This window comes from Trichechus manatus, unplaced genomic scaffold (assembly GCF_000243295.1).
Source record: "Trichechus manatus latirostris isolate Lorelei unplaced genomic scaffold, TriManLat1.0 scaffold00046, whole genome shotgun sequence".
Taxonomy (NCBI): Eukaryota; Metazoa; Chordata; class Mammalia; order Sirenia; family Trichechidae; genus Trichechus; species Trichechus manatus.
In genome coordinates this window covers 5,536,642-5,558,374 of record NW_004443982.1, presented here as the reverse complement: position 1 = coordinate 5,558,374, position 21,733 = coordinate 5,536,642, and the positions used below count along the sequence as shown (strand labels likewise).

The following is a 21,733-nucleotide window of genomic DNA, read 5'->3' as shown; positions in this document are numbered from 1 at the left end:
TTCCCCTGGAGCTGATGCCCTGAATTTGGACTTTTAGCCTACTTTGACTATGAGGAAATAAACTTCTCTTCATTAAAACCATCCACTTGTGGCATTTCTGTTGTAGCAGCACTAGATGACTAAGACAGCCATCCTGGAGGGAGTGAAGTGGTATCTCATTGTGGTTTTGATTAACATTTCTCTGATGGCTAATGACGTTGAGCATCTTTTCATGTGCCTGTTGTCCATTTGAATATCCTCTTCAGTGAAGTGTCTGTTCATGTCCTTTGCCTAGTTTTTGATTGAGTTATTTGTCTTTTTGTTGTTACATTGTAGAAGTTTTCTATGTATTTTAGATATTACACCGTTATCAGTTATATCATTCCCAAAGATTTTTTCCCAGTCTATAGGTTGTCTCTACTTTTTTGATAAAGTCTTTTGATGAACATAAGTATTTAATTTTTATGAGGTTCTAGTTATCTATTTTGTTTTCTATTGCTTGTGTATTCGTTGCTGTGTTTGATAATCTACCATTGAAAAAAATTAGGTTCCAAAGCTTTGCTCCTCTATTTTACTACACAGTCTTTTATTGAAATTTCTTCCCCATCAAAGGTCCTATATAGGATCACACATTACATTTTAGTTGTCATTTCTCTTTAGTCTCCTTTAGTTTTTTACGTTCTTTTTTTTATCATGACATTGATATTTTTGAAGAGTAGAGGCCAATTTTTATGTAGAATGTTCTTAATTTACGTTTTGTGGTGATTCCGCATGATTATATTCCGATATGAAGTTTTGACAGGAATACTGAGTTTTTTTGTGTCCTTTTTTGTGCATTCTATTAGGAGACATGTGATACTGATCTATTCCTTTATTAGTATTAGATTGGAATTAATGCTATGAGTATGAACTAATTGTTTAAAATGTTTATATTTGTGTTTATGTATGTATGCATAGAATTTTATTTCTAAGTTTTTCCTTTGAAAGGGCCTAGAAATAATGAAACCTAAATAGCAGTGTGCCCACCCAATGCCCAGAACCTGGTTGTTAAATATCATTCCCCACTAAAATAGCCAGGGCTTCTTGGAGAAATTGCTAATTCCAGGATTGGGGCAGGGAAAGTACAAGATCAGTCTGGAGCACCTTATACTAGAAAATAAGGTTGTGCTTAAAAAAGAGTTATTGGGACATGTCATAAGGAGTCAGCTTGGCAGGGCACCCACAAGCCAAATTTGGGACAATTTTATCTTCAGAATGAATAATCATAGTAACAGATTATAACCCATTGAATAAAATAAAATAAATGAGTCCATACTTAAATGAATGAATAAGGGAAGGGGAAAGCTCTTCCTTACAGTGGAATGCCAATTAATAAATGTAGAAGGAATGTCAGAAAAATAACCATTTTGCAACCATTGTTGTAATATATGTATATATATATGCATAGCCTATGATAATTTTGAGAACAGAAATTGTCTATAGCTCTCTAGACCTTGAGGACCATTGTCTCAGATTTACCAGAACTAGCTATCTAAATTGGAATTAAATAAATGTATTGCTCTTTCCAGGGGCATGTGCTATTGAAAGAAGTAGTCCTGGAATCATAATCTCTAAGCAAAAAATACCAACTTTTGAAATGAAATTATTTTAGATATCTCAAAAATAAGTAAGAATAATTTGGTGTGAGGATTATCTTCCCCCCATCCCACCCCAGTAACTGAAAGGGGAACTGTGATGTTCCTTTATGCAGCCTTTTGCCTTGGTTCTTTGGACAAAACAGTTCGGGTGATATTTCCCTTAAACCCTGAGGAGTTACTTTTGCCCTAGTTCTTTGGAGAAACAATTTAGGGGACCTCCCAGGTTGCTTTCTACCCCAGAGGGTTGTTACTTTTGCCTAGGGAATTAGTGGATCTCTGCCAGCATAAAATGTTACTTTTGTAAAAGACCTAAGTTGAGTGACATCTCATGGGTAGTCCAGGATTAATTGAACTCTGGTCTGCGGAGGGGGGCCCTGCCTTGTAATTGATGAAGACTGGAATATATAAAAGGCTGAAATGCAGAGGTTTTAAGAGGCATCGTGGTTGACAGGAGCTGGGGGAGGACCGTGTCCTTTGGGACATGGAGGTCCTTCTCAGGCCTGGTTAAAAAGTCTGCAGTTGAGGAAGCTGACAGCTAAGAGCTGAGCTGGTTAGCTGAAAAAGCAGCTGAGAGTGATACTGACTGGAGAACTCAGCAAGCTGCTACACTGGTTATGAGCTGGGCCAGTTAGCAGCAGGGAGGCCTGATGATGGAAAGGCCTGATGGCAGAGAGGCCTGACAGCTGAGAAGTCTGACGGCAGAAAGCAACAGAGCTGTCCTGGTTGGAAGCTGCCCTGTACTCAAGAAGGAAGGGATGTGCTTTCCATTTCGGGGGAGCTTTCCAGACCTTGTCTGTGTGCTTCCTGATCCTGATCCTGAGTTGTAGCCTGTTACTTCCCTAATAAACCACATAACTGTGAGTATGGTCTGTGAGTTATGCGAATTATTGAACCCAGCAGAGAAGTAGAGAGTGCCATAGGGGTAGGGGGGGTAGCTGGTATAAGAAATGGTGGAGAAATTGGAGAGTGGAGGTATGTCTGACCTCCACCTCATAGGAACCAGTTTTGTGCTGAGCCTGATTCTTATCCCTCATGAATTTAGACAAGTCTTTACCCTATGTTACACGAACTAACTAGAAATATTTACCTTGCCAAATTGTATTGTATTAGGCCTGTCCTATTTTTTCACCACTAAATGCTTTAGTGCATGTTTCCTAAGAGCAAGAACATTCTCTTACTTAATCACTGTATAATGATTAAAATCAGGAAATTTAACATTGATACAATTTAATTCATAGTCCATATTCAGATTTCATCATTTGTCCCAATAATGGCCTTTATAACTATTCCCCTTCCTGCCTCCTCCCAGTTCCAGGATCTAATACAGGATCATGCTTCATATTTAGTTGTGGCCAACCCCATTTCTATGTATGTTCCTGGTGGGGAAGCAACTATGTCCCTCACCTGTGGCATGAGAGGGGTGCTTACAGAACACCATCCCTGCATCGGCTACAGACCAGGTCCCATCGTTGAACCTGACCTTGCTCTGTCTCTTTATATGAGTAAAGCATTGTTCCATCCACTGCCTGTGTGTAAGTTGTGCTTTTGTTGGTGACCCCAGACCCTGACTTGATAGTTTGGTACAGCGAGTGGGGTCGACAAACTAAAAGTCCTTGTTGAATCTATGTTTTGCAAATATTTTCTCCCAGTCTGTGGCTTGCCTCTTCAATTTATTAAGAGTCTTTTGAAAAGCAAAGTTTTGAATTTTGATGAAGTCCAATTTATCAATATTTTTCTTTTATAGTTTATGCTTTTTGTGTTCTCCTAGAAGTCTAATAGTTTTAGCACTTACATTTAGATTTATGTTCTATTTCAAGTTATTTTTTGTATATGGGTCAAGGTTAATTTTTTTTAGATATGGCTATCCAATTGTTCTAACATCATTTGTTGAAAAGATGATCCTTTCCCCACTGAATATTCTTGATACCTTTCTCAAGGTATTTATGGCCATATATGTGTGAGTCTATTTCTGGACTCTATTTTGTCCCATATGTATCTTTACAAAAATGCCACACTATCTTGAGAACTGTAGCTTTATAGTAAGTCTTGAAATCAGGTAGTGTAAGTTTTCTAACTTTTTTCTTCTTTTTAAAGATTGTTTTGGCTAGTCTAGGTCCTTTGCATTTCCTTATCAATTTTATGATTAGCTTGTTTATTTCTAATTTAATTTTTAGTTTTATTGCATTGTGTTCAATGGTGTTTGTAATACTTCTATTTTAAGCAATCTATGGAACCTATTGATGTTTTCTTTGTGCCCTAGTGTATGACCATTTACTGTGAATGTTCCATGTATGCTTGAGGCATATTCTGTATTTTCAGGGTGTAATGACCCAAGCCATGTATTTTCAGTTGCTTCATATGCATACAAAAGCTGGTCAGTGAATAAGGAAGACCCAAGAAGAATTGATGCATTTGAATTATGGTGTTAGCGAAGAATATTGAATATACCATGGACTGCCAGAAGAAAGAACAAATCTGTCTTGGAAGAAGTACAGCCAGAATACTCCTTAGAAGTGAGGATGGTGAGACTTCATCTGATGTACTTTGGACACATATCAGGAGGGACCAGTCCCTGGAGAAGGACATCATGCTTGGTAAAGTAGAGGGCCAGGGAAAAAGAGGAAGACCTCAACGAGATGGATTGACACAGTGGCTGCAACGGTGGGCTCAAACATAGCAACAATTGTGAGGATGGTGCAGGACTGTGCAGCATTTTGTTCTGTTGTACATAGGTTCACTATGAGCTGGAACCAAGTCTACAGCAACTAACAACCACAACAGTGCTCAATATATATATCCAGAAGATCCACTTGATTGATTATATTGTTTAGATCTTTCATATCATTACTTATTTTTGTCCACTTAATGTGTCTTGTATTAAGAATAGTATGTTAAAAGTCTCCCATTAGAGAATGTTTCTATTCCTTCTTGCATTCCTGTAATTTTTGGCTTATATAAGCTGTTGCTGTGTTATTTTGTGCATAGATATCCACATATATCTTCGTTGTTACATCTTCATTGTGGATAGGGCTTTTAACATTATGAAGTGTCCTTTGTCTCATTGAATGCTTTTGGTCTATATTCTACTTTATCTGGTATCAGGGTTCAAACCCCTGCTTTTTTTATTGTTTTCATTTGACTGGTATATCTTAGTTCATCCCTTTATTTTTAGCCTTCTTCTGTCTTGTATACAGCATAGTATTGAGTTTTGCTTTATAAGGCAATGTGAAAATCCCTTTAATAGGTGAATTGAGCCTATTCACATATATTAGTATTGGTCTACATTCGTGGATTTTATCTTTTGTTGTAATTACTGTGTGTATTATATTTACTGTGTTTCTTTCACTGTTGAGTGTTTCCTCTAAATTTCTTTTGGTAATTAAGAAGGTTTGTATTTTTATTCTAGTAGTTACCTTTGTGTTAATACTTTACAACAATGCCCTTGTTGTTGTTAGTTGCCATTGAGTTGGTTTCGACTCTTGGCAGCCCCACATACAACAGAATGAAACTTTGCCCAGTTCTGCACCGGTCTTGGTGATGGTTGGTATGCTTAAGTCCATTGTTACGACCACTGTGTATTTTGAATGCCTTCCAGCCTAGGGGGCTCATCTTCCGGCAGTATATTGGACAGTCCTCTGTTTTGATCCACAGGGTTTTCATTAGCCAGTTTTCAGAAGTAGATCCACAGGCCTTTCTTCCTGGTCTGTCTCAGTCTAGAAGCTTGACTGAAATCTGTCCACTATGGGTGATCATTTGAAATACCAGTGTCATAGCTTCCAGCATCTTAGCAACACATATGCCACCACAGTATGACCAACTGACAGGTGAGTGGTGGTTATAATGCTCTTAGTCAACCTTTTTTTCTTTCTTAATCTTTTACCATCTGATGTATCTTGCAGCTATTACCTATACAGCAGCCAGTGATATTAGTCAGCTTTTCCCTTTCTTTCTCCCTTCTCTTCCTATTTTTTAGTTGCATTCTTTCTACTTTGTCATAATGTATAAAGTTTACACATCCTTCAATCCATAACCCCAACCTTATTTTAGTCTTAGCTCGACAATTAAATGCTCACTTTCTGTCCTTTTGCCAAAAATTTCCCAGTTATTGTTTGCTTGGATGAAGCTCATCCTTTAGTACAGCACTATCCGATAGAACTTTCTGGGATGATGGGAATGTTCTATATCTTTGCTATCCAATTCCGTAAATAGCCACATGTGGTTTTTCTATGATTTAATTTTTTAATCTGTACTTTCTTAAGTTTCTTGAAAATGGATACTATTGCCTTGCTTTGTATGTTGTATAAGGAACTACTAAATTTATTTCTGGAGTGTCTATTTTGCATTCCTGCCAGCAAATGTTTTGTCCATTTTTTAATTGGATTGTATGTCTTATTGAGTAGTAGGATTTCTTTCTATATTCTAGATACAAGTCCTTTATCAGATATATGATTTGCAGTTTTTTTCTCCCAGTCTCTCATGTCTTTTCATTTTATTAATAATGTCTTTTGAAACACAACAGTTTTTAATTTTGATGCAGTCCAGTTTATCAGTTTTTTATTTTGTGGATTGTGCTTTTGGTATCATATCTACGAACTCTTTGCTTAATCCCAAGGTCGTGAAGATTTTCTCCTACGTTTTCTTCTAAAAGTTTTATAGTTTTACCTTTAGATCTCTGATCCATTAAATTAATTTTTGTGTAATGTGTGAAGTATTGGTTAAGGTTTTTTTTTTTTGCGTATTGTAAAGGATAACTCTGAGGATAACTTTATAACTAACTCTGACTGTAAGAATCAGCATTGAAGCTGATTCCTATGAGACAGAGGTCAAATATACTTCTACTTTTCCAACTTCCCCATTTACTTCTGACACTAGCCACTTCCCCCATGGCGCTCTTTGGATTCAATAATTCATTGCAAAGCCCACAAAACTCACAGCATCACCATACATGTGACAATAACTTTAATATAACAGTGTGGTGAGATGATCTCCTTTATGTGGCCTTTTGCCTTGGTTCTTTGGAAAAACAGCTTGAGAGATTCTTCCCTAAGCCCTGAGGAGTTACGTTTGCCCTGGTTTTCTACCCCAGAGGGTTTGTTACTTTTGTCCAGGTTGACTGAGATTTCCTGGGTAAACAGTAAGCAGCTTGATAGTTTGATAGTTTTTGTCTGGTCATGGGCTGCAGCCTGCCCTGTGACTGGTCTATTTTACATACCTTTCAGGGATTAGTCAATATACTATAGACTATGCAAGTGAAGGAGCCCTGTGGCACAGTGGTTAAAGCTGTCCACTGCTAACCGAAAGGTTGATGGTTTGAACCTACCAGCTGCTCTGTGGGAGAAAGATGTGACAGTCTGCTTTCGTAAAGATTTACAGCCTTGGAAACCCTATAGGGTCACTGTGAGTTGGAATCGACTGGAAGGCAATGACTTTTTTATGCAAATGAAGTGACTGTGGTCCACCAAGGGGATTGGCCAGTTCATGGCCCTATGGGGAGGGCCATGCCTTGAAATTGACAAGGAGTTTGCTTATATATGCAGCCAATCCCACAGAGGTTTCAGATGGAAGAAAGAAGAAAAGGAAAATGGGCAAATAGGCAAGAAGAGAGAAGAAGCAGAGAGAAAGGAGGTGAGGAACTTCCTAAAAGTTATAGGAATGCAGTTAAGAGAGTTGAACAAAGCTGCTACACTGGCTATGAGCTAGGTCATTTAGCAGTGGAGAGGCTGACGGCTGAGAGGCCTAAGGCAGAGAGGCCTGCACAGCCAGGAGGGGGCGTGCATGGCCAAGAGAAGTGTCTGCTTGCTTCTGCAGCCAAGAGGAGTTGAGAGAGCTTTCCTGCACTGAAGAAGGGAGGGATGTGCTCTCCTCTTTGGCAGAGCCTTCCAGACTTTGCCTACGTGCTTCCTGATCCTGATCCCAAGTTGTAGCCTGTTACTTCCTTAATAAACCACTTAACTGTAAATATGGTCTGTGAGTTCTATGAGGCCATTGCAATGAATTATCGAACCCAGCAGAGAAGTAGAGAGTGCTGTGGGGAGGATGACTGGTGTTAGAATTGGTAAAAAGGTTGGAGAGTGTAGGTATGTCTGACCTCTACCTCATAGGAATTGGATTTGGGCTAATCCTGGTTCTTATCCCTGAAGAATTTAGACAAGTTCTGATGCTACTACTACCACACATGGAGGATGTGAATGAAGAATGATGTGAACAGGGAAGGATATGAAGAAATGAAAAGGGCAAAGTTTGGGAGTGTTCCCAGCACAGACTTGCTTAAGTCTCAAAGGGGACTTGCTTACCCATCCTAAAAACCAATGTTCATTTTTATGTCACTGGGCAGGCACACTATGGCTCAGGTGTCAGTGGGTGTGCCATAGTTCAGGTGCCAGGTTCGCATCACTACTTCAGGTATATTGGCAGGCACATTGTGGCTGCTGCTATTGTGCTCTTTCTCTGTGGCTCCTCTTGTTTGGCTCTTTTCCCATCGCTGACTGGTCCAGCTCTCAACCAGCAGCCTCAGGACAGCTCCGCTCCTGATTCCATCACTGATTGGTCCAGTTCTTAACCAGCAGCCTTGGGATAGCTCCAGGCTGGCCCCAGGTATAGGCCAGCATCACGACAGCTCTAGGTCAGCCCCGGCCCTAGGCTGGCATTGCATCAGCTCTTAGAGCAGAACTGCTCGGGGCTAGGCTTCCCCCTGCTCAAGGTGCCATGCTTGGGTCAGCCCATAAATGTTCAGGGAATCCTGCATTCCAGACGAACCCTACACTGCCGATGCTTTGCTCTGCAGGCCTCTTTGGCCCTCGTTGCTGCCGCTCTACTCTACAGGCCACTTTGGCCCCATGCTGCCATCTCTGGGCCTCTTAACCATTGCCTCTGGGCCAAGGCCCCTTGCCACTGTTTCTGGGCCTCTTGTTGCTGAGTGTTACAGCTCTTTACCTGTGTACAGCTCCGCTGTTCAGCCTGCCATCCTCGCTCAGTGGCTCCTCTCAGTTGGCCCATCTAACCAGCCCAGGTCTTCATCAGTATTACAGCTCTTGGCTGGGGTTTGACCTTTTACACTCTGCTGCTATCTGAGCCCGCTTGTTGCCTCCACTAAACATGTTGCAGCTCTTTTGCCCAGGTCTGGGAGGTTCTCAAGGAACCTGGGTGACACAAGTGGTTTGCAGTTGGCTGCTAACCTTAAAGATTGATGGTTCGAACTCACCCAGTGACTTTGCGGAAGAAAGGCCTGGCAAACTACTTCCATAAAGATTATAGCCAAGAAAACCCTAAGCAGTTCATATCTGTGACACATGGGATCACCATGAGTTGAAATTGACTCAACGGCAACAGGTTTGGTTCGGGAAGTTCTCAGTGCAGGGCCGTATGTCCAAAGGACACACTCCCCTCTAAGCTGTCACCAATCCGGAGGCCCCCAAAACCTCTGTGTTTTACCCTTTAAATAAGACATTCCATGTGCTCTCTTGTAAATTATAATCCCTACCAGGATCAGAGCTCAACCAATCCTCTTAGCCAAATCAGAGCTCAACTAATTCTCAGTTACCAAGATGTCAGCCATATCACTTAACCATTGCGCCACCAGGGCTCCATCAGTCAACTCAGGCCTTGTCAATTACTGGGTAGCCTCCCCAGCCAGACTGGGGCCCAAGCTGCTTTTTCAAAGAACCCAGGGCCAGAGGCCACATAAGGGCCAAAAACCAAGAGCAGTCACATAAGGGAGTTCATTATATCATACATATGGATGTCCTATTGGTCCAACACCATCTATTGAAAAGACTGCCTTTCTCCATTCAATTGCCTTTGCACCTTAAAAAAAAAAAAAGAGACCATATTTGTGTGGGTCTATTTCTCGACTTTATTCTGTTTCATTGATCTGTTATTTATCGTTTCACCAATACCGAACCATCTTGATAACTGTAGCTTTATAGTAAATCTTTAAATTGGGTAATGTGGTTCCTTTATCTTTGTTCTCTTTCCGAAATTATTCGGCTGTTTTAGTTTTTTTTTTAACCTTTTCATATAAATTTTAGAGTCAGCTTTCTATATCTACAAAAATCCTGCTGAAATTTTTATTGGAGGAAATTTTTATTTGGAGGGAATTGATATCTTAACTATGTTGAGTCTTCCAATCCATGAACATGGCATGTCTCTCCATTTGTCTAGGTTGACTGTGATTTCTTTCAACAGCATTTTTTAGTTTCCAGTAAATAGATCCAGTAAATTTATACCAAAGTATTTCATTTTTTGTAAATGGTGTTTTAAAAATAATTTCAATATTTGATCATTGATTGATTGTACATAGAAATATGATTGACTTTTATATGTTGACTTTGTATCCTGCAGCTTTGCACTTATTAGTTCTAGGAGCATCCTTGTAGATTCCTTGGGATTTTCTACATAGACAGTCATGTCTGTGAGAACAAGGACAGTTTTATTTCTTCTTTTCCAATCTGTTGTATGCCTTTTATTTCTTTTTCTTGCCTGATTTCAGTGACTAGACCTTCCAGTATGATTTTGAATAGGAGTGGTAAAAGTTAACACCCCTGCCTTGTTCCTCATGTTACAGGGAAAACATTTAGTTTTTTTTTTTTTCCATTAAATGTGATTGTCAGTTGTTCTCGAGTTGAGTCTGATTCATGGCAACCCCATGTGTGTCAGAGTAGAACTGTGCCCTGTAGAGTTTTTAATGACTGATTTTTCTGAAGTAGATTGCCAGGTCTTTCTTCTGAGGTACCTCTGGGTAGACTCTAACCTCCAACCTTTCAGCTAGTAGCCAAGCATGTTAACTGTTTGCACTAGCCAGGGACTCAAAATTCATTATCAATTCCTGACAAAAACTCTCAGCAAACTAGGAATAGAAGGGAACTTCCTTAACCTGATAAAACCTCTTTCTATAGATCCCTTTATCAAGTTAAGGAAGTTCCCTTCTATTCTTAGTTTTCTCAGAGTTTTTGTCAGGAATGGATGCTGAATTTTGTCAAATGCTTTTCTTTATCAATTGATAAGATCACGTGGTTTTTCTTTAGTTTCTTAATATGGTATGGTGCATTATATGGATTGATTTTCAAATGCTGAGCCAGCCTTGTATTCCCAGGATAAACCTCAACTGATCATGCTGTATTTTTTTTTATTAGTATGTTGCTGGATTTGATTTGCTAATATTTTTTGAGGATTTTTGCGTCTATGTTAATGAGGGATATTAGACTACAGTTTTCATTTATTTCGTACTTTTGTCTGGTTTTGTAATGAAGATAATGGTGGCCTCATAAAATGAGTTTAGAAATGTTCTCTTAAGAACATTTGTTCTAATAGAAAAGTAAGGATCGTGTAGAATTGGTGTATTCCTTAAATATTTGCTAGAATTCATCAGTGAAACCATCTGGGACTGGGAATTTCTTTTTTGTAAGGTTTTTAACTATGAATTAAATTTCTTTAATAGATACACCTTTAAGTTATCTATTTCTTCTCGGGTGAGTTTTGATATTGTGGATTTCATTGAATTAGTCCATTTCATCTAGGTTGTTGAATTTACGTGAATAGAGTTGTTCATTGTATTCCCTTATTTTCATTTTCATGTATATGGGGTATGTAGTGATGTCCCCTTTTTCATCTGTGATGTTGATAGTTTATGTCTCCCCCTCCCGCCCCCATCTTTGTCAGTCTGGCTAAAAGTTTATCAGTTTTATTAATCTTTTAAAAAATGAGCTTTTGGTTTTATTGATTTACATCATTGTTTTTCTGTTTTCAGTTTCATTGATACCTACTCTTTATTATTTGCTTACCTCTGCTTGCTTTGAGTTTATATTACTCTTTTTTCTGGTTTTGTATGGCATAAGCTTAGATTGTTGATTTGAGACCTTTTTTCCTATATCATTTAGTGCTATAAATTTCTCACCACTGCTTTATCTGCATCCCACAAATACTGATACGTTGTATTTTCATTTTCTTTCATTTAAAAATATTTTCTAATTTACCTTAAAACCTTTTTTTGAACCATGCATTATTTATAAGTATGTTCTTTATTTTGCAAGTATTTAGGGATGTTTCAGGTATCTTTCTGTTGTTTATTTTTCGTTTAATTCTATTATGGTTAAAGAATATACTGTAAATGGTTTCAGTTCTTTTAAATTTGTTGAAGTTTGTTTTATGATCCAGGATATGGTCTAGCTTGGTGACTGTTCCATGTATACTTTAAGAAACTTTTTTTCTCTGTGTTTTTGAGTAGAGTGTTCTGCAAATGTCAGTTGGTTGATTGGTGGTGTTCAGCTTTTCTATATCCTTGCAGAATAAGCATGAAAACAGCAACGATTTGTGAGGATGGTGCAGGACTGGGCAGTGTTTCGTTCTGTTGTACATAGGGTCACTATGAGTCAGAACTGACTCGACGGCACCTAACAACAACAATTCTTTTTATTACGCAGAGAGAAGTGTTGAAGTCTCCAACCATAATTGTCCATTTCTCCTTTCTGTTCATTTAGTTTTTTTTTTCATGTATTTTGATGCTGTGTTGTTAGATGCAATATCCTCCAGACTCCAGCTCCCAGGAACTCCCCCTTCCTGGTCCTCTGACTAGACAGTGGGGCCTTTAGTCTCCCCATGCTGCCACTCACTTTCTGCAGCTAGGTTTGCCCCGGGGCCAAGTGGTAGGAGGACAGGAAAAAAAAAACAGCAACAATGGGGACTCTTCCCATCTCTTCAGACCATTATTCCTTTGGCCAAAGAGAAGGATTATCCTCCCTTAGAGTTGCAGATGCCTGCCCCTGGAAGGTTGCAGCTTTGGGACTTTGACTTGATTGGGGGCAGGGCTGCATAAGAAAAAAAATGACAGAGTATTTCCCCTGTTCTCTCTGTCCCATAAGGGACACCCTTCTTGCTCCTAAGACAAGAAAGAGAAGTCTTAGAGCCCTTTCTTTCAGTGCCAGTACAGATTTCTGAGATGCGAGCTGTTTTTGGATTCAGGCTGGAAGGTATGAAAGGCATGAAACATCCCATAAGAGTCACTGCTGGACCATTTGTACTCTGCTCTGGTTTCTTTCCCTAATTTGCCTGCTACCATTTACTCTTTTGAGTCCTCAGATAAATACTTCCTGCATTCTGTTCAGGATTTTTAGTTGTATTTAGTGGGAAAGACAGGATGAAGTATGCTTATTCCATCTTAGCCAGACCTAGAACGCCCTCTCTTGACTTTTTAACTAAGTCATCTCACATTCTCTTTCATAGTGGTTCCTCTAGGGATTATAATATGTATACTTAATTTATTGCAGTCTGTTCAGAGTTAATATTGTACTACTTCATGTAAAATAAAAGAACCCTGCAATAGTATATTTCTATTTATCCCTACTCCGTCCTTTTTTCTATTATTGTCATATATACCACATTTACATACATTATAAACCACACAATAAACTGAAAATCATAACAGTTGATGTCCAGTTGATTCCAACTCATGACAACTCCGTGTGTGTCAGAGTAGAGCTGTGCACCATAGAGGTTTTTTTTAATTTAAATTATTGTATTTTATTGTTGTTGTTGAGAATATACAGCAAAAACAAATACCAATTCAATTTTCTACATGTACAGTTTGGCAGCATCGATTCCATTCTTCGACTTGTGCAACCATTCTCACTCTCCTTTTCTGAGATGTTCCTCACCCATTAACATAAACACTGCCCGTAAGTTTCCTATCTCATCTTGCGAGTTGCTGTTGTCAATTTGGATCCCATAGCTAGATCTTAAAAAAGCATAATACTCAAGGCAGACTTTTTTTTTATTGTGCTTTAGGTGAAAGTTTACAGCTCAAGTTAATTTCTCATACAAAAATTTATACACATATTGTTATGTGACACTAGTTGTAGTCCCTATAATGTGACAGCACACTCCCCCTTTCCACCTCGGGTTTCCCGTGTCCATCCAACCAGCTCCTGTCCGTTCAAGGCAGATGTTCTTTACTAGTTAAGCTAAGTTATTGTTTGGTTTTAAGAAGATTTCAAGGGATATTTTTGGTTTAAGGTTTAAAGGTTATCTTAGGGCAATAGTTTTGGGGGTTCATCCATCCTCTTTGGCTCCAGAAAGTTTGGATTCCATGAGAATTTGAAATTCTGTTTTGCATTTTTCCCCTTTTAATCAGGATTCTTCTATAGACTCTTTGATCAAAGTGTTCAGTAATGATAGCCAGACACCACCTAGTTCTTCTGGTCTCATGGCAAAGGAGGTAGTTGGCTCCATAGGGTTTTCAGTGGCTGATTTTTTGGAAGTAAATCACCAGGCCTTTCTTCTAAGGTGCCTCTGGGTGCCTCTGGGTGGACTTGAACACCAACTTTTCGTTTAGCAGCTGAGTGAGGTTGCACCACCCAGGGACTCCCAACCTCACAATACAGTGTTGTAATTTTTTATTTAAACCAGGGTTGGAAAATTTTTTCTGTAAAGGGCCAGTTAGTAAATCTTTTAAGCTTCATTTGCCGTATGTTCTCTGTCGCAACTACTCAACTGCCATTGGAGCACAAAAGCGATAATACAAATGAGCATGACTGTGTTCCAATAAAATGTTCCTTACAAAAACAGGCAGCGGGCCAGATTTGGCTCAAGGGCTGTAGTTTGCTGACCCTTGCTGTTGACTATGGGTCACATTTTTTGTTTCTTTGCAGGTATAGTAATTTTTTTATTGCATATTGCACCTCATGGAGTCTCACCCACATGTTGGCAGTTCAGAAGTCAGCCAGTGATTTATTTTTTCAGAATTTATATACATTTTTTGGGTTCCCCTCTCAGTGGATCCCTCCAGTTCCCTTCTGGGTGATACATCAGAGAGATTCTAGCTAATGCTGTGTGAAAATGGTGGGGTCGAGACGTCTGACCTCCTGTAACTTCATGAAGGGGAGAATCATTATCAGCATCAGCAGTCCAAAGCTGATTCCTATGAGGCGGAGGTCAGACATATCTCCTCTCTCCAACCTTTTTAGCAATTCTGACACCAACCATCCCTCCCATGGCACTCTCTACTTCTCTGCTGGATTTGATAATTCATTGCAGTGGCCACACAGCACTCACAGATCATATAGTTATTGAGTTTATTAGGGAGGTAACAGGTTACAATTCATCTCAGGATACAGTTTTTCAGTCAGGATAGCCTCTTCTCAGCCATGCCTGCAGGCAGACTTCTCTGTGGCCCTTAGCCCCTCAGCCCTTGGCCCCTTGGGTCTCTTGGGCTGGCCCAGCCCCTGCCCCGCTTGGGCAAGTGTTACAAAGCTCTTTTAGCTCTGCCAGTAAGTGCCTGGAGGCACCCTACTCCACCAGTAAGCCTCAGCCCTCTCGCTCTATGGGTCAATGAGCCTAGCTCCACTACCAAGTGCTAGAGGTACCTCACTCTACCAGGAAGCCTCCTGTCTGAAGGTGCTCAGCTCTCTCACTCCATGGATCAGCACACCGACTGTAACTGCCTTGCTACATGGGCCGGGAAGCCCACCACACCACCTCGGGCCGGTCTTCTGGTTCTGCTGCTGCCGTTTGTCTGCCGCCACTTCTCACCATCCTGTGCTGTCTTTGGTGCCACAGCTTATTCTCTCTGTCTCCTGGGTCTAGAAGGTCCCCAGCACAGGGACCCCGAGTCCAAAGGACAACTCTGCTCCTGTCTCTGCTTCTTGGTGGTAGTCAGGTCTCCCCTTTCTGCTTCTGGAATGGCTCATTTTAAGCCTCATGGGATGGCAAAACTGACCAATCCCCTCGTTAGGGTTCCATACACCTTATTTGCATGGTCCCCCCCCCCCACAAGGGCGCTATACACCTTATTTACATTTTAACAAGCTATCCACTTTCTTCGGTGGGCCATAAACACCTTATTTGCATAGTCCCACCCAATCATTATGTGGGTGTCACAAAGACTGGCTAGAAGGACTATATTAAGTAATTCACTGCACTGAAGCTATCTTCCTTTGGAGTGTGTTGATTTTCAATTTAACAGGCAAATAACTTGACTGGTTTTAAACTCCAAACTCTGTCTCCGCTGTGATGAGCAGCAGCTGAAATTTATACTCAGTTTTTTCAGCCTTCCATCTGTTGCTTTTTTGCTGGGTTTCTTGGAGTCTCCCCCACATATTGGCAGTTCAGAATTCAGCCAGTGATTTATTTTTTTCAGAGTTTATTTGCATTTTATGGGTTCCTCTCTCCGTGGCTCCCTCCTTTTTAGATTTTCTTCCTCAATTTTTAGCCACTGTGGAAGCTCTAAACTCTGTCTTCTGACTCCTCAAGCCCGTGAGTCTGTGGCTTTCTGCTTGAGTTCTAGCTGCCTTGTGCCATGCAGACTGGGGAGTACTCTCAAGTAAAAACCGTATGCAGGGAAATCTTACCTAGTGCAGTTCCCTTCTTTCAAGTGTTGATTCGACTCCAATTTATTCCTTTTCTGGGTGCCTTCTAGTGCCTTTAAAGAATTGCAATATATATATAATTGTAAAAATATAGAGAACACAACAATTCAATAAAACCAATTATATCAATCATGTTGTGGAAGGCTTTTATATTTTGAAACCTGCTGTTTTCATTTAATAACATGTACTTTACTAATTTTCATAATATTAAAATAATGGCATATCATCATATGGATGTACAGGCATACCTTGGAGATATAGTGTGGGTTCGGTTCCAGACCACCACATTAAAACGAATATCACAATAAAGTGAGTCACGTGAATTTTTTTGTTTCGCAGTACGTATAAAAGTTATGTTTACATTATACTGTAGTCTATTTTAAAGTGTGCAGTAGCGTTATGTCTAAAAAAAATACATATACCTTAATTAAAAATACTTTATTGCTAAAAATGCTAACCATCATCTGAGCTTTCAGCAAATTGTACTATTTTTGATGGTGGAGGGTCTTGCCTTGAAGTTGATGGCTGCTGACTGATCAGGGTGGTGGTTGCTGAAGGTTGGGGTGGCTGTGGCAATTTCTTAAAATAAGACAACAATGAAGTTTGCTGTATCAACTGACTCTTCCTTTCACAAAAGATTTCTCTGTAGCATGTGATGCTGTTTGATAGCATTTTACCCACAGGAGAACTTTCAAAATTGGAATCAGTCCTCTCAGACCCTGCTGCTGGTTTATCAACAAGTTTATGTAATATTCTAAATCCTTTGTTGTCATTTCAGCAGCATCTTCACCAGGAGTAAATTCCTTCTCAAGAAACCACTTTCTTTGCTCATCCATAAGAAGCAACTCCTCATCCGTTAAAGTTTTATCATGAGATTGCAGCAATTCAGTCACATCTTCAGGCTCCTCTTCTAATTCTAGTTCTCTTGCTATTTCCACCACATCTGCAGTTACTTCTTCCACTGAAGTCTTGAACCCTTCAAAGTCATCCATGAGGACTGGAATCAGCTTCTTCCAGACTTCTTATATTGCTGATATTTTGACCTCCTCCCATGAATCACAAATGTTCTTAATGGCATGTAGAATGGTGAACCCCTTCCAGAATATTTTCAATTTACTTTGCCCAGATCCATCAGAGGAATCACTATCTATGGCAGCTATAGCCTTACAAAATGTATTTCTTAAATAATAAGACTTGAAAGTTGAAATTATTTCTTGATCCATGGGCTGCAGAATGGATGTTGTGTTAGCAGGTATGAAAACAACATTAATCTCCTTGTACATCTCCATCAGCGCCCTTGGGTGACCAGTTGCATTGTCAACGAGCAGTAATCTTTTGAAAGGGATCTTTTTTCCTGAGCAGTAGGTCTCAACAGTGGGCTTAAAATGTTCAGTAAACCATATTGTAAACAGATGTGCTGTCATTCAAGCTTTGTAGTTCCATTTATGGAGCACAGGCAGAGTAGATTTAGCATAATTCTAAAGGGCCCTAGAATTTTTGGAGTGATAAATTAGCATTGGCTTCAACTTAAAGTCACCAGCTGCATTAGCCCCTAACAAGAGAATCATCCTGTCCTTCGAAGCTTTGAAGCCAAGCATTGATTTCTCCTCTGTCGCTATTAAAGTCCTAGATGGCATCTTCTTCCAGTATAAGGCTGTTTCATCTAGACTGAAAATCTGTTGTTTAGTGTAGCCACCTTCATCAATTATCCTAGCTAGATCCTCTGGATAACTTGCTGCAGCTTCTAACATCAGAAATTGCTTCATCACTTTGCACCTTTATGTTATGGAGACGGCTTCTTTCCTTAAATCTCATGAACCAACCTCTGCTAGCTTCAAACTTCTTCTGCAGTTTCCTCACCTCTTTCAGCCTTGATAGAATTGAAGAGAGTTAGGGCCTTGCTCTGGATTAGGCTTTGGCTTAAGGGAATGTGGCTGGTTTGAGCTTCTGTCCAGATCACTAAAACTGTCTCCATATCAGCAATAAGACTGTTTTGCTTTCTTATCATTCGTGTGTTTACTGGTGTAGCACTTTTAATTTCCTTCAAGAACTTTTCTTTTGCATTCACAACTTGGCTAACTTTTTGGCTCAGATGGCCTAGCTTTCAGCCTGTCTCGGCTTTCGACATGCCTTCTTCACTAAGCTTAATCATTTCAACTTTTTTTATTTAAAGCAAGAGATGTGTGACTCTTCCTTTCACTTGAACACTTAGAGACCATTGTAGGGTTGTTAACTGGCCTAATTTCAATATTGTTGTGTCTCAGGGAATAGGGAGACCCAAGGAGAGGGAGAAAGATGGGGGAACAGCCAGTCAGTGGAGCAGTCAGAATAAACACAACTTTTATCGATTAAGTTTGTGCTCTTGGATAGGCGTGGTTACTGGTGCCCCAAAACAATGACAAAAGTAACATCAAAGATCACTGATCACCATAACAGATATTATAATAATGAAAAAGTTTGAAATATTGAGAGAATTACCAAAATGTGACACAGAGACATGAAGTGAGTACATGCTATTGGAAAAATGGCACCGATAGACTTGCTCAACTCAGGGTTGCCACAAACTTTCAATTTTTAAAAAGTGCAGTATCTGCGAAGTGCAATAAAGCGAAATGCAATAAAACAAGGCATGCCTGTACTATAATTTATTTAATCACTGTCTGCAGTTGGCATTTATTTTTTGCCCTAATTGTGTTGAATATCTTTGTGGGTAACTCTTTGTGCCCATCTTTGCTTATTTCATTAGGATATATTTCCAGAAGTAGAATTGTGGTGTCAATGCCTTACCTACTTTTATTGCCAATTTGTGCCTCAGAAACTTGTACCCATTTTATATTCACAATGCTTTTAACTATATTTAAAGCTTTTGATATTAGTTGCCAATTTGCCGTTCATAAAATTTATAAGAAAAGTATTAGAAAAATTATAAGAATGACACCTCTATCAGTATTCTTGCCAACATTGTTTTCTTGTTCTTTACTTTTAATTTTTTAAAAAATTTGATAACTGAAAAAAATACCTTATTGTCATTTTATTTTGCATTTTGTTGCTTACTAGTAGGATGATTTTTCTTTTCATATTTTTATTGGCCATTTATATTTGTTTTGTGTATGCAGTTTTCTCTGGCCATGGGAATTATATCTACTGCGTGACTTTGCCTTTTTTATTCCAAAGAGCATTTTACATACTAAGGATAGTAACCCTTTGTCTGACATGTTTTTCCAAAAATTTTTTTGCCACGTTAACGTTTGCATTTCAATATTTTATGGTTGCTTTTAAAATGAATGAGTTATTTTTGTCAAAGGTCTACTGGCACATAGTTTAAAGTGTCAGTTCTACAAGGCCAGTTAATAAAAAAGCAGACTCTCATCTCTAGTATCGTCTCTTGTTAAGCTGTTTTTTAAAAAACAAGTTTTATCTTTTTGCCTTTGTTCACTGTGTTATCTGAGGCTTGAAGTTTGTTTTTGTCCTTGAATTTACTCTACCTATAATAGATATATGGAGCCCTGGTGGCACAGTGGTTAAATGCTTAGCCGATAAGAGAAAGGTCAATGGTTCAAACCCACCAGCTGCTCCTCGGGAGAAAGATGACAGTCTGCTCTTGTAAAGATTACAGCTTTGGAAACCGTATGGGGCAGTTCTGCTCTGTCCTATGTGGTCGCTATGAGTCAGAATCGACTTCACTGCAGCGGGTTTAGTTTTTGGTATGGTATTATAGATACGGATACTTCAGCTTTCACTTTTATACATTTTTCTATAAATTTGCCCATCCTTTTACTTTAAGCTTTTCTTTGACAATTTGTTTTAGATTTGTTACTTACAAAGTACATTTAGCTGGGAGAGTAATACAATTTCACAGTCTCTTGACTATCTCAAAAAATCAACCCCATTCTCTTGTATTGTGATACTTTTTATACTGTTTAATTTTTTTCATCTTGGTTTATTATGTGTTTTAATTGTATTCTTATATTTTATACTTAAGTTATTTGCTGTTTATACTTTGTTTCTGTTTCTTTTCTTTGGATTGGTGAGGTTTCACATTATTAACTTTTTTCTTCAATGTTAACAATTTTGTTTGTTTTAATTCTTAAGTCAGACTTCCTAGGGGTTGCCTCTCAGTCAGCATACTTCAGTGGTCAGCCAGTGAGTGGTAAGAAGTTGTCTTTAAATTCTGTCTTTGTTTGCTAATGATGCCATAAGAAAAATACCACAAGTGGATGGCTTTGAAGAATAGGAATTTATTGTCTCACAGTTTAGGAGACTAGGAGTCTGAATTCAGGGAGTCAGCAGAGCTATGCTCTGTCTGCTCTAGAAGAAGATCATTCCTTGTCTCTTTCATGTTCTGGCAGCCCCAGGCATTTCTTGGATGTTCCTTGGGTTGTAGAGGGATCTTCAAGGGCATCTTCTCCCTGTGTGTCTCTCCATGTCTGTTTTCCATTTTTATCAGACATCACTCAGAAGGGATTAGGTTTAGAATCTACCCTACTAACAACACCAACTACTACTCCCATATGAGTGCATTAACATAACAAAAGAAAAACCATTATTTCCAAACAGGTTTACATTCACAGGTACAGGGGTTAGGACTTCAGCATAACTTCTTGAGGGGGAACAATTCAATCCATAAGAAGTGCCTTGATCCAAGTAAGGCATCCACCCTTTGCTGAGGGGGTCTGTGGGTCAGGGCACACCTTCAAAGTTCAGGCAGTTTACAAGTCTGCATTGGCCATTCCTTCCTGCTTGTGTAGGGCCTCACCATCTGGGGACATGTACTCAACGGGGGCCCCCTCTGGTCTTTCTTGAGTGTGCACAGCTTTCTGTTTCCCCAGAAATATGTTGGGACTGTTCCAGTAAAATTTCACTCAGTCGTTTCCAGAAGCAAAACTTAGGCTCTGGTACCTCCTGGATTCTTGTGGTTGTAATATTGATGGAGTGTGTCCTAGAGTCTTTAGCAGAATGAGTGCATGGGTGATACACTTTCAGAGACTTGACAGAGTTTAATTGAGCCTTTGCACATGAATGATTTGTTTGGCTGGGTAAGGAAATCTAGGTTTACAATCCTCCTGTCTCATAACATTGTTGACATTTCTTGTTTGTCTTCTAGCATTTGGTTTTCTTTATTGTCAGGGTTAGAAATTTTATCAGATTATGTCTAAGTATCTGTTGTTTTTATAACATTTCCTGCTTCAACATCCACGTATTTTGGGTCCTTTTGATCTGAAGAGGCATGCATCTCATTGCTGAGTGATATTTTCTGTTATTTCTTTGATTATTCTTCCCCTCCATCTTCTGTGTTCTCTCTGGGAATTCCTTTCATAATGATATTGCCTCTCCTACATCTGTCTTCTTATATGTTTTTCTCATTTTCATATTTTTCTGATTTTGTTCAGTGTTCTAGTAGATTTCCACAGTTTTTATTTTCCATGTCCATTTTGTTTTCAAGCTTTATAATGATGTTTTTCCTCCCAAAGCCCAACAATCACATTTTCAGTTTCTTGGTCTCTGATAGTTCCTTCTTATAGCAGAATATTCTCTTTATGTAGGCAATATTTTTTTTTATTGTACTTCAGGGGAAGGCTTACAGAACAAATAGTTTCTCATTAAACAGAAGTACACATGTTGTTTTATAACATTGGTTAACAACCTCACAACATATCAACCCTCTAACTTCTCAACCTCTTTTTTTTTGGTGAAAATACACATAGCCAAAGATACACCATTTCAAAAATGTCTACATGCACAGTTCAGTGACATTGACTA

General features: G+C 39.2%; 1 protein-coding gene across 4 annotated transcripts in view; it reads left to right on the top strand.

Moving 5' to 3' along the window:
- Window positions 1–21,733, top strand: part of ZNF157 (zinc finger protein 157) — a 69,596-nt gene that overhangs the window by 33,875 nt on the left and 13,988 nt on the right. Inside the window, exon 1 of one of the 4 annotated variants that reach the window (XM_023731881.1) lies at window positions 5,402–5,440. The exons of the other annotated variants lie outside the window; for them this stretch is intronic. The gene's annotated coding sequence lies outside the window, so the exon portion shown is untranslated. Of the gene's footprint in view, window positions 1–5,401; window positions 5,441–21,733 lie in introns of those variants that run through there. 4 annotated transcript variants of the gene reach the window in all.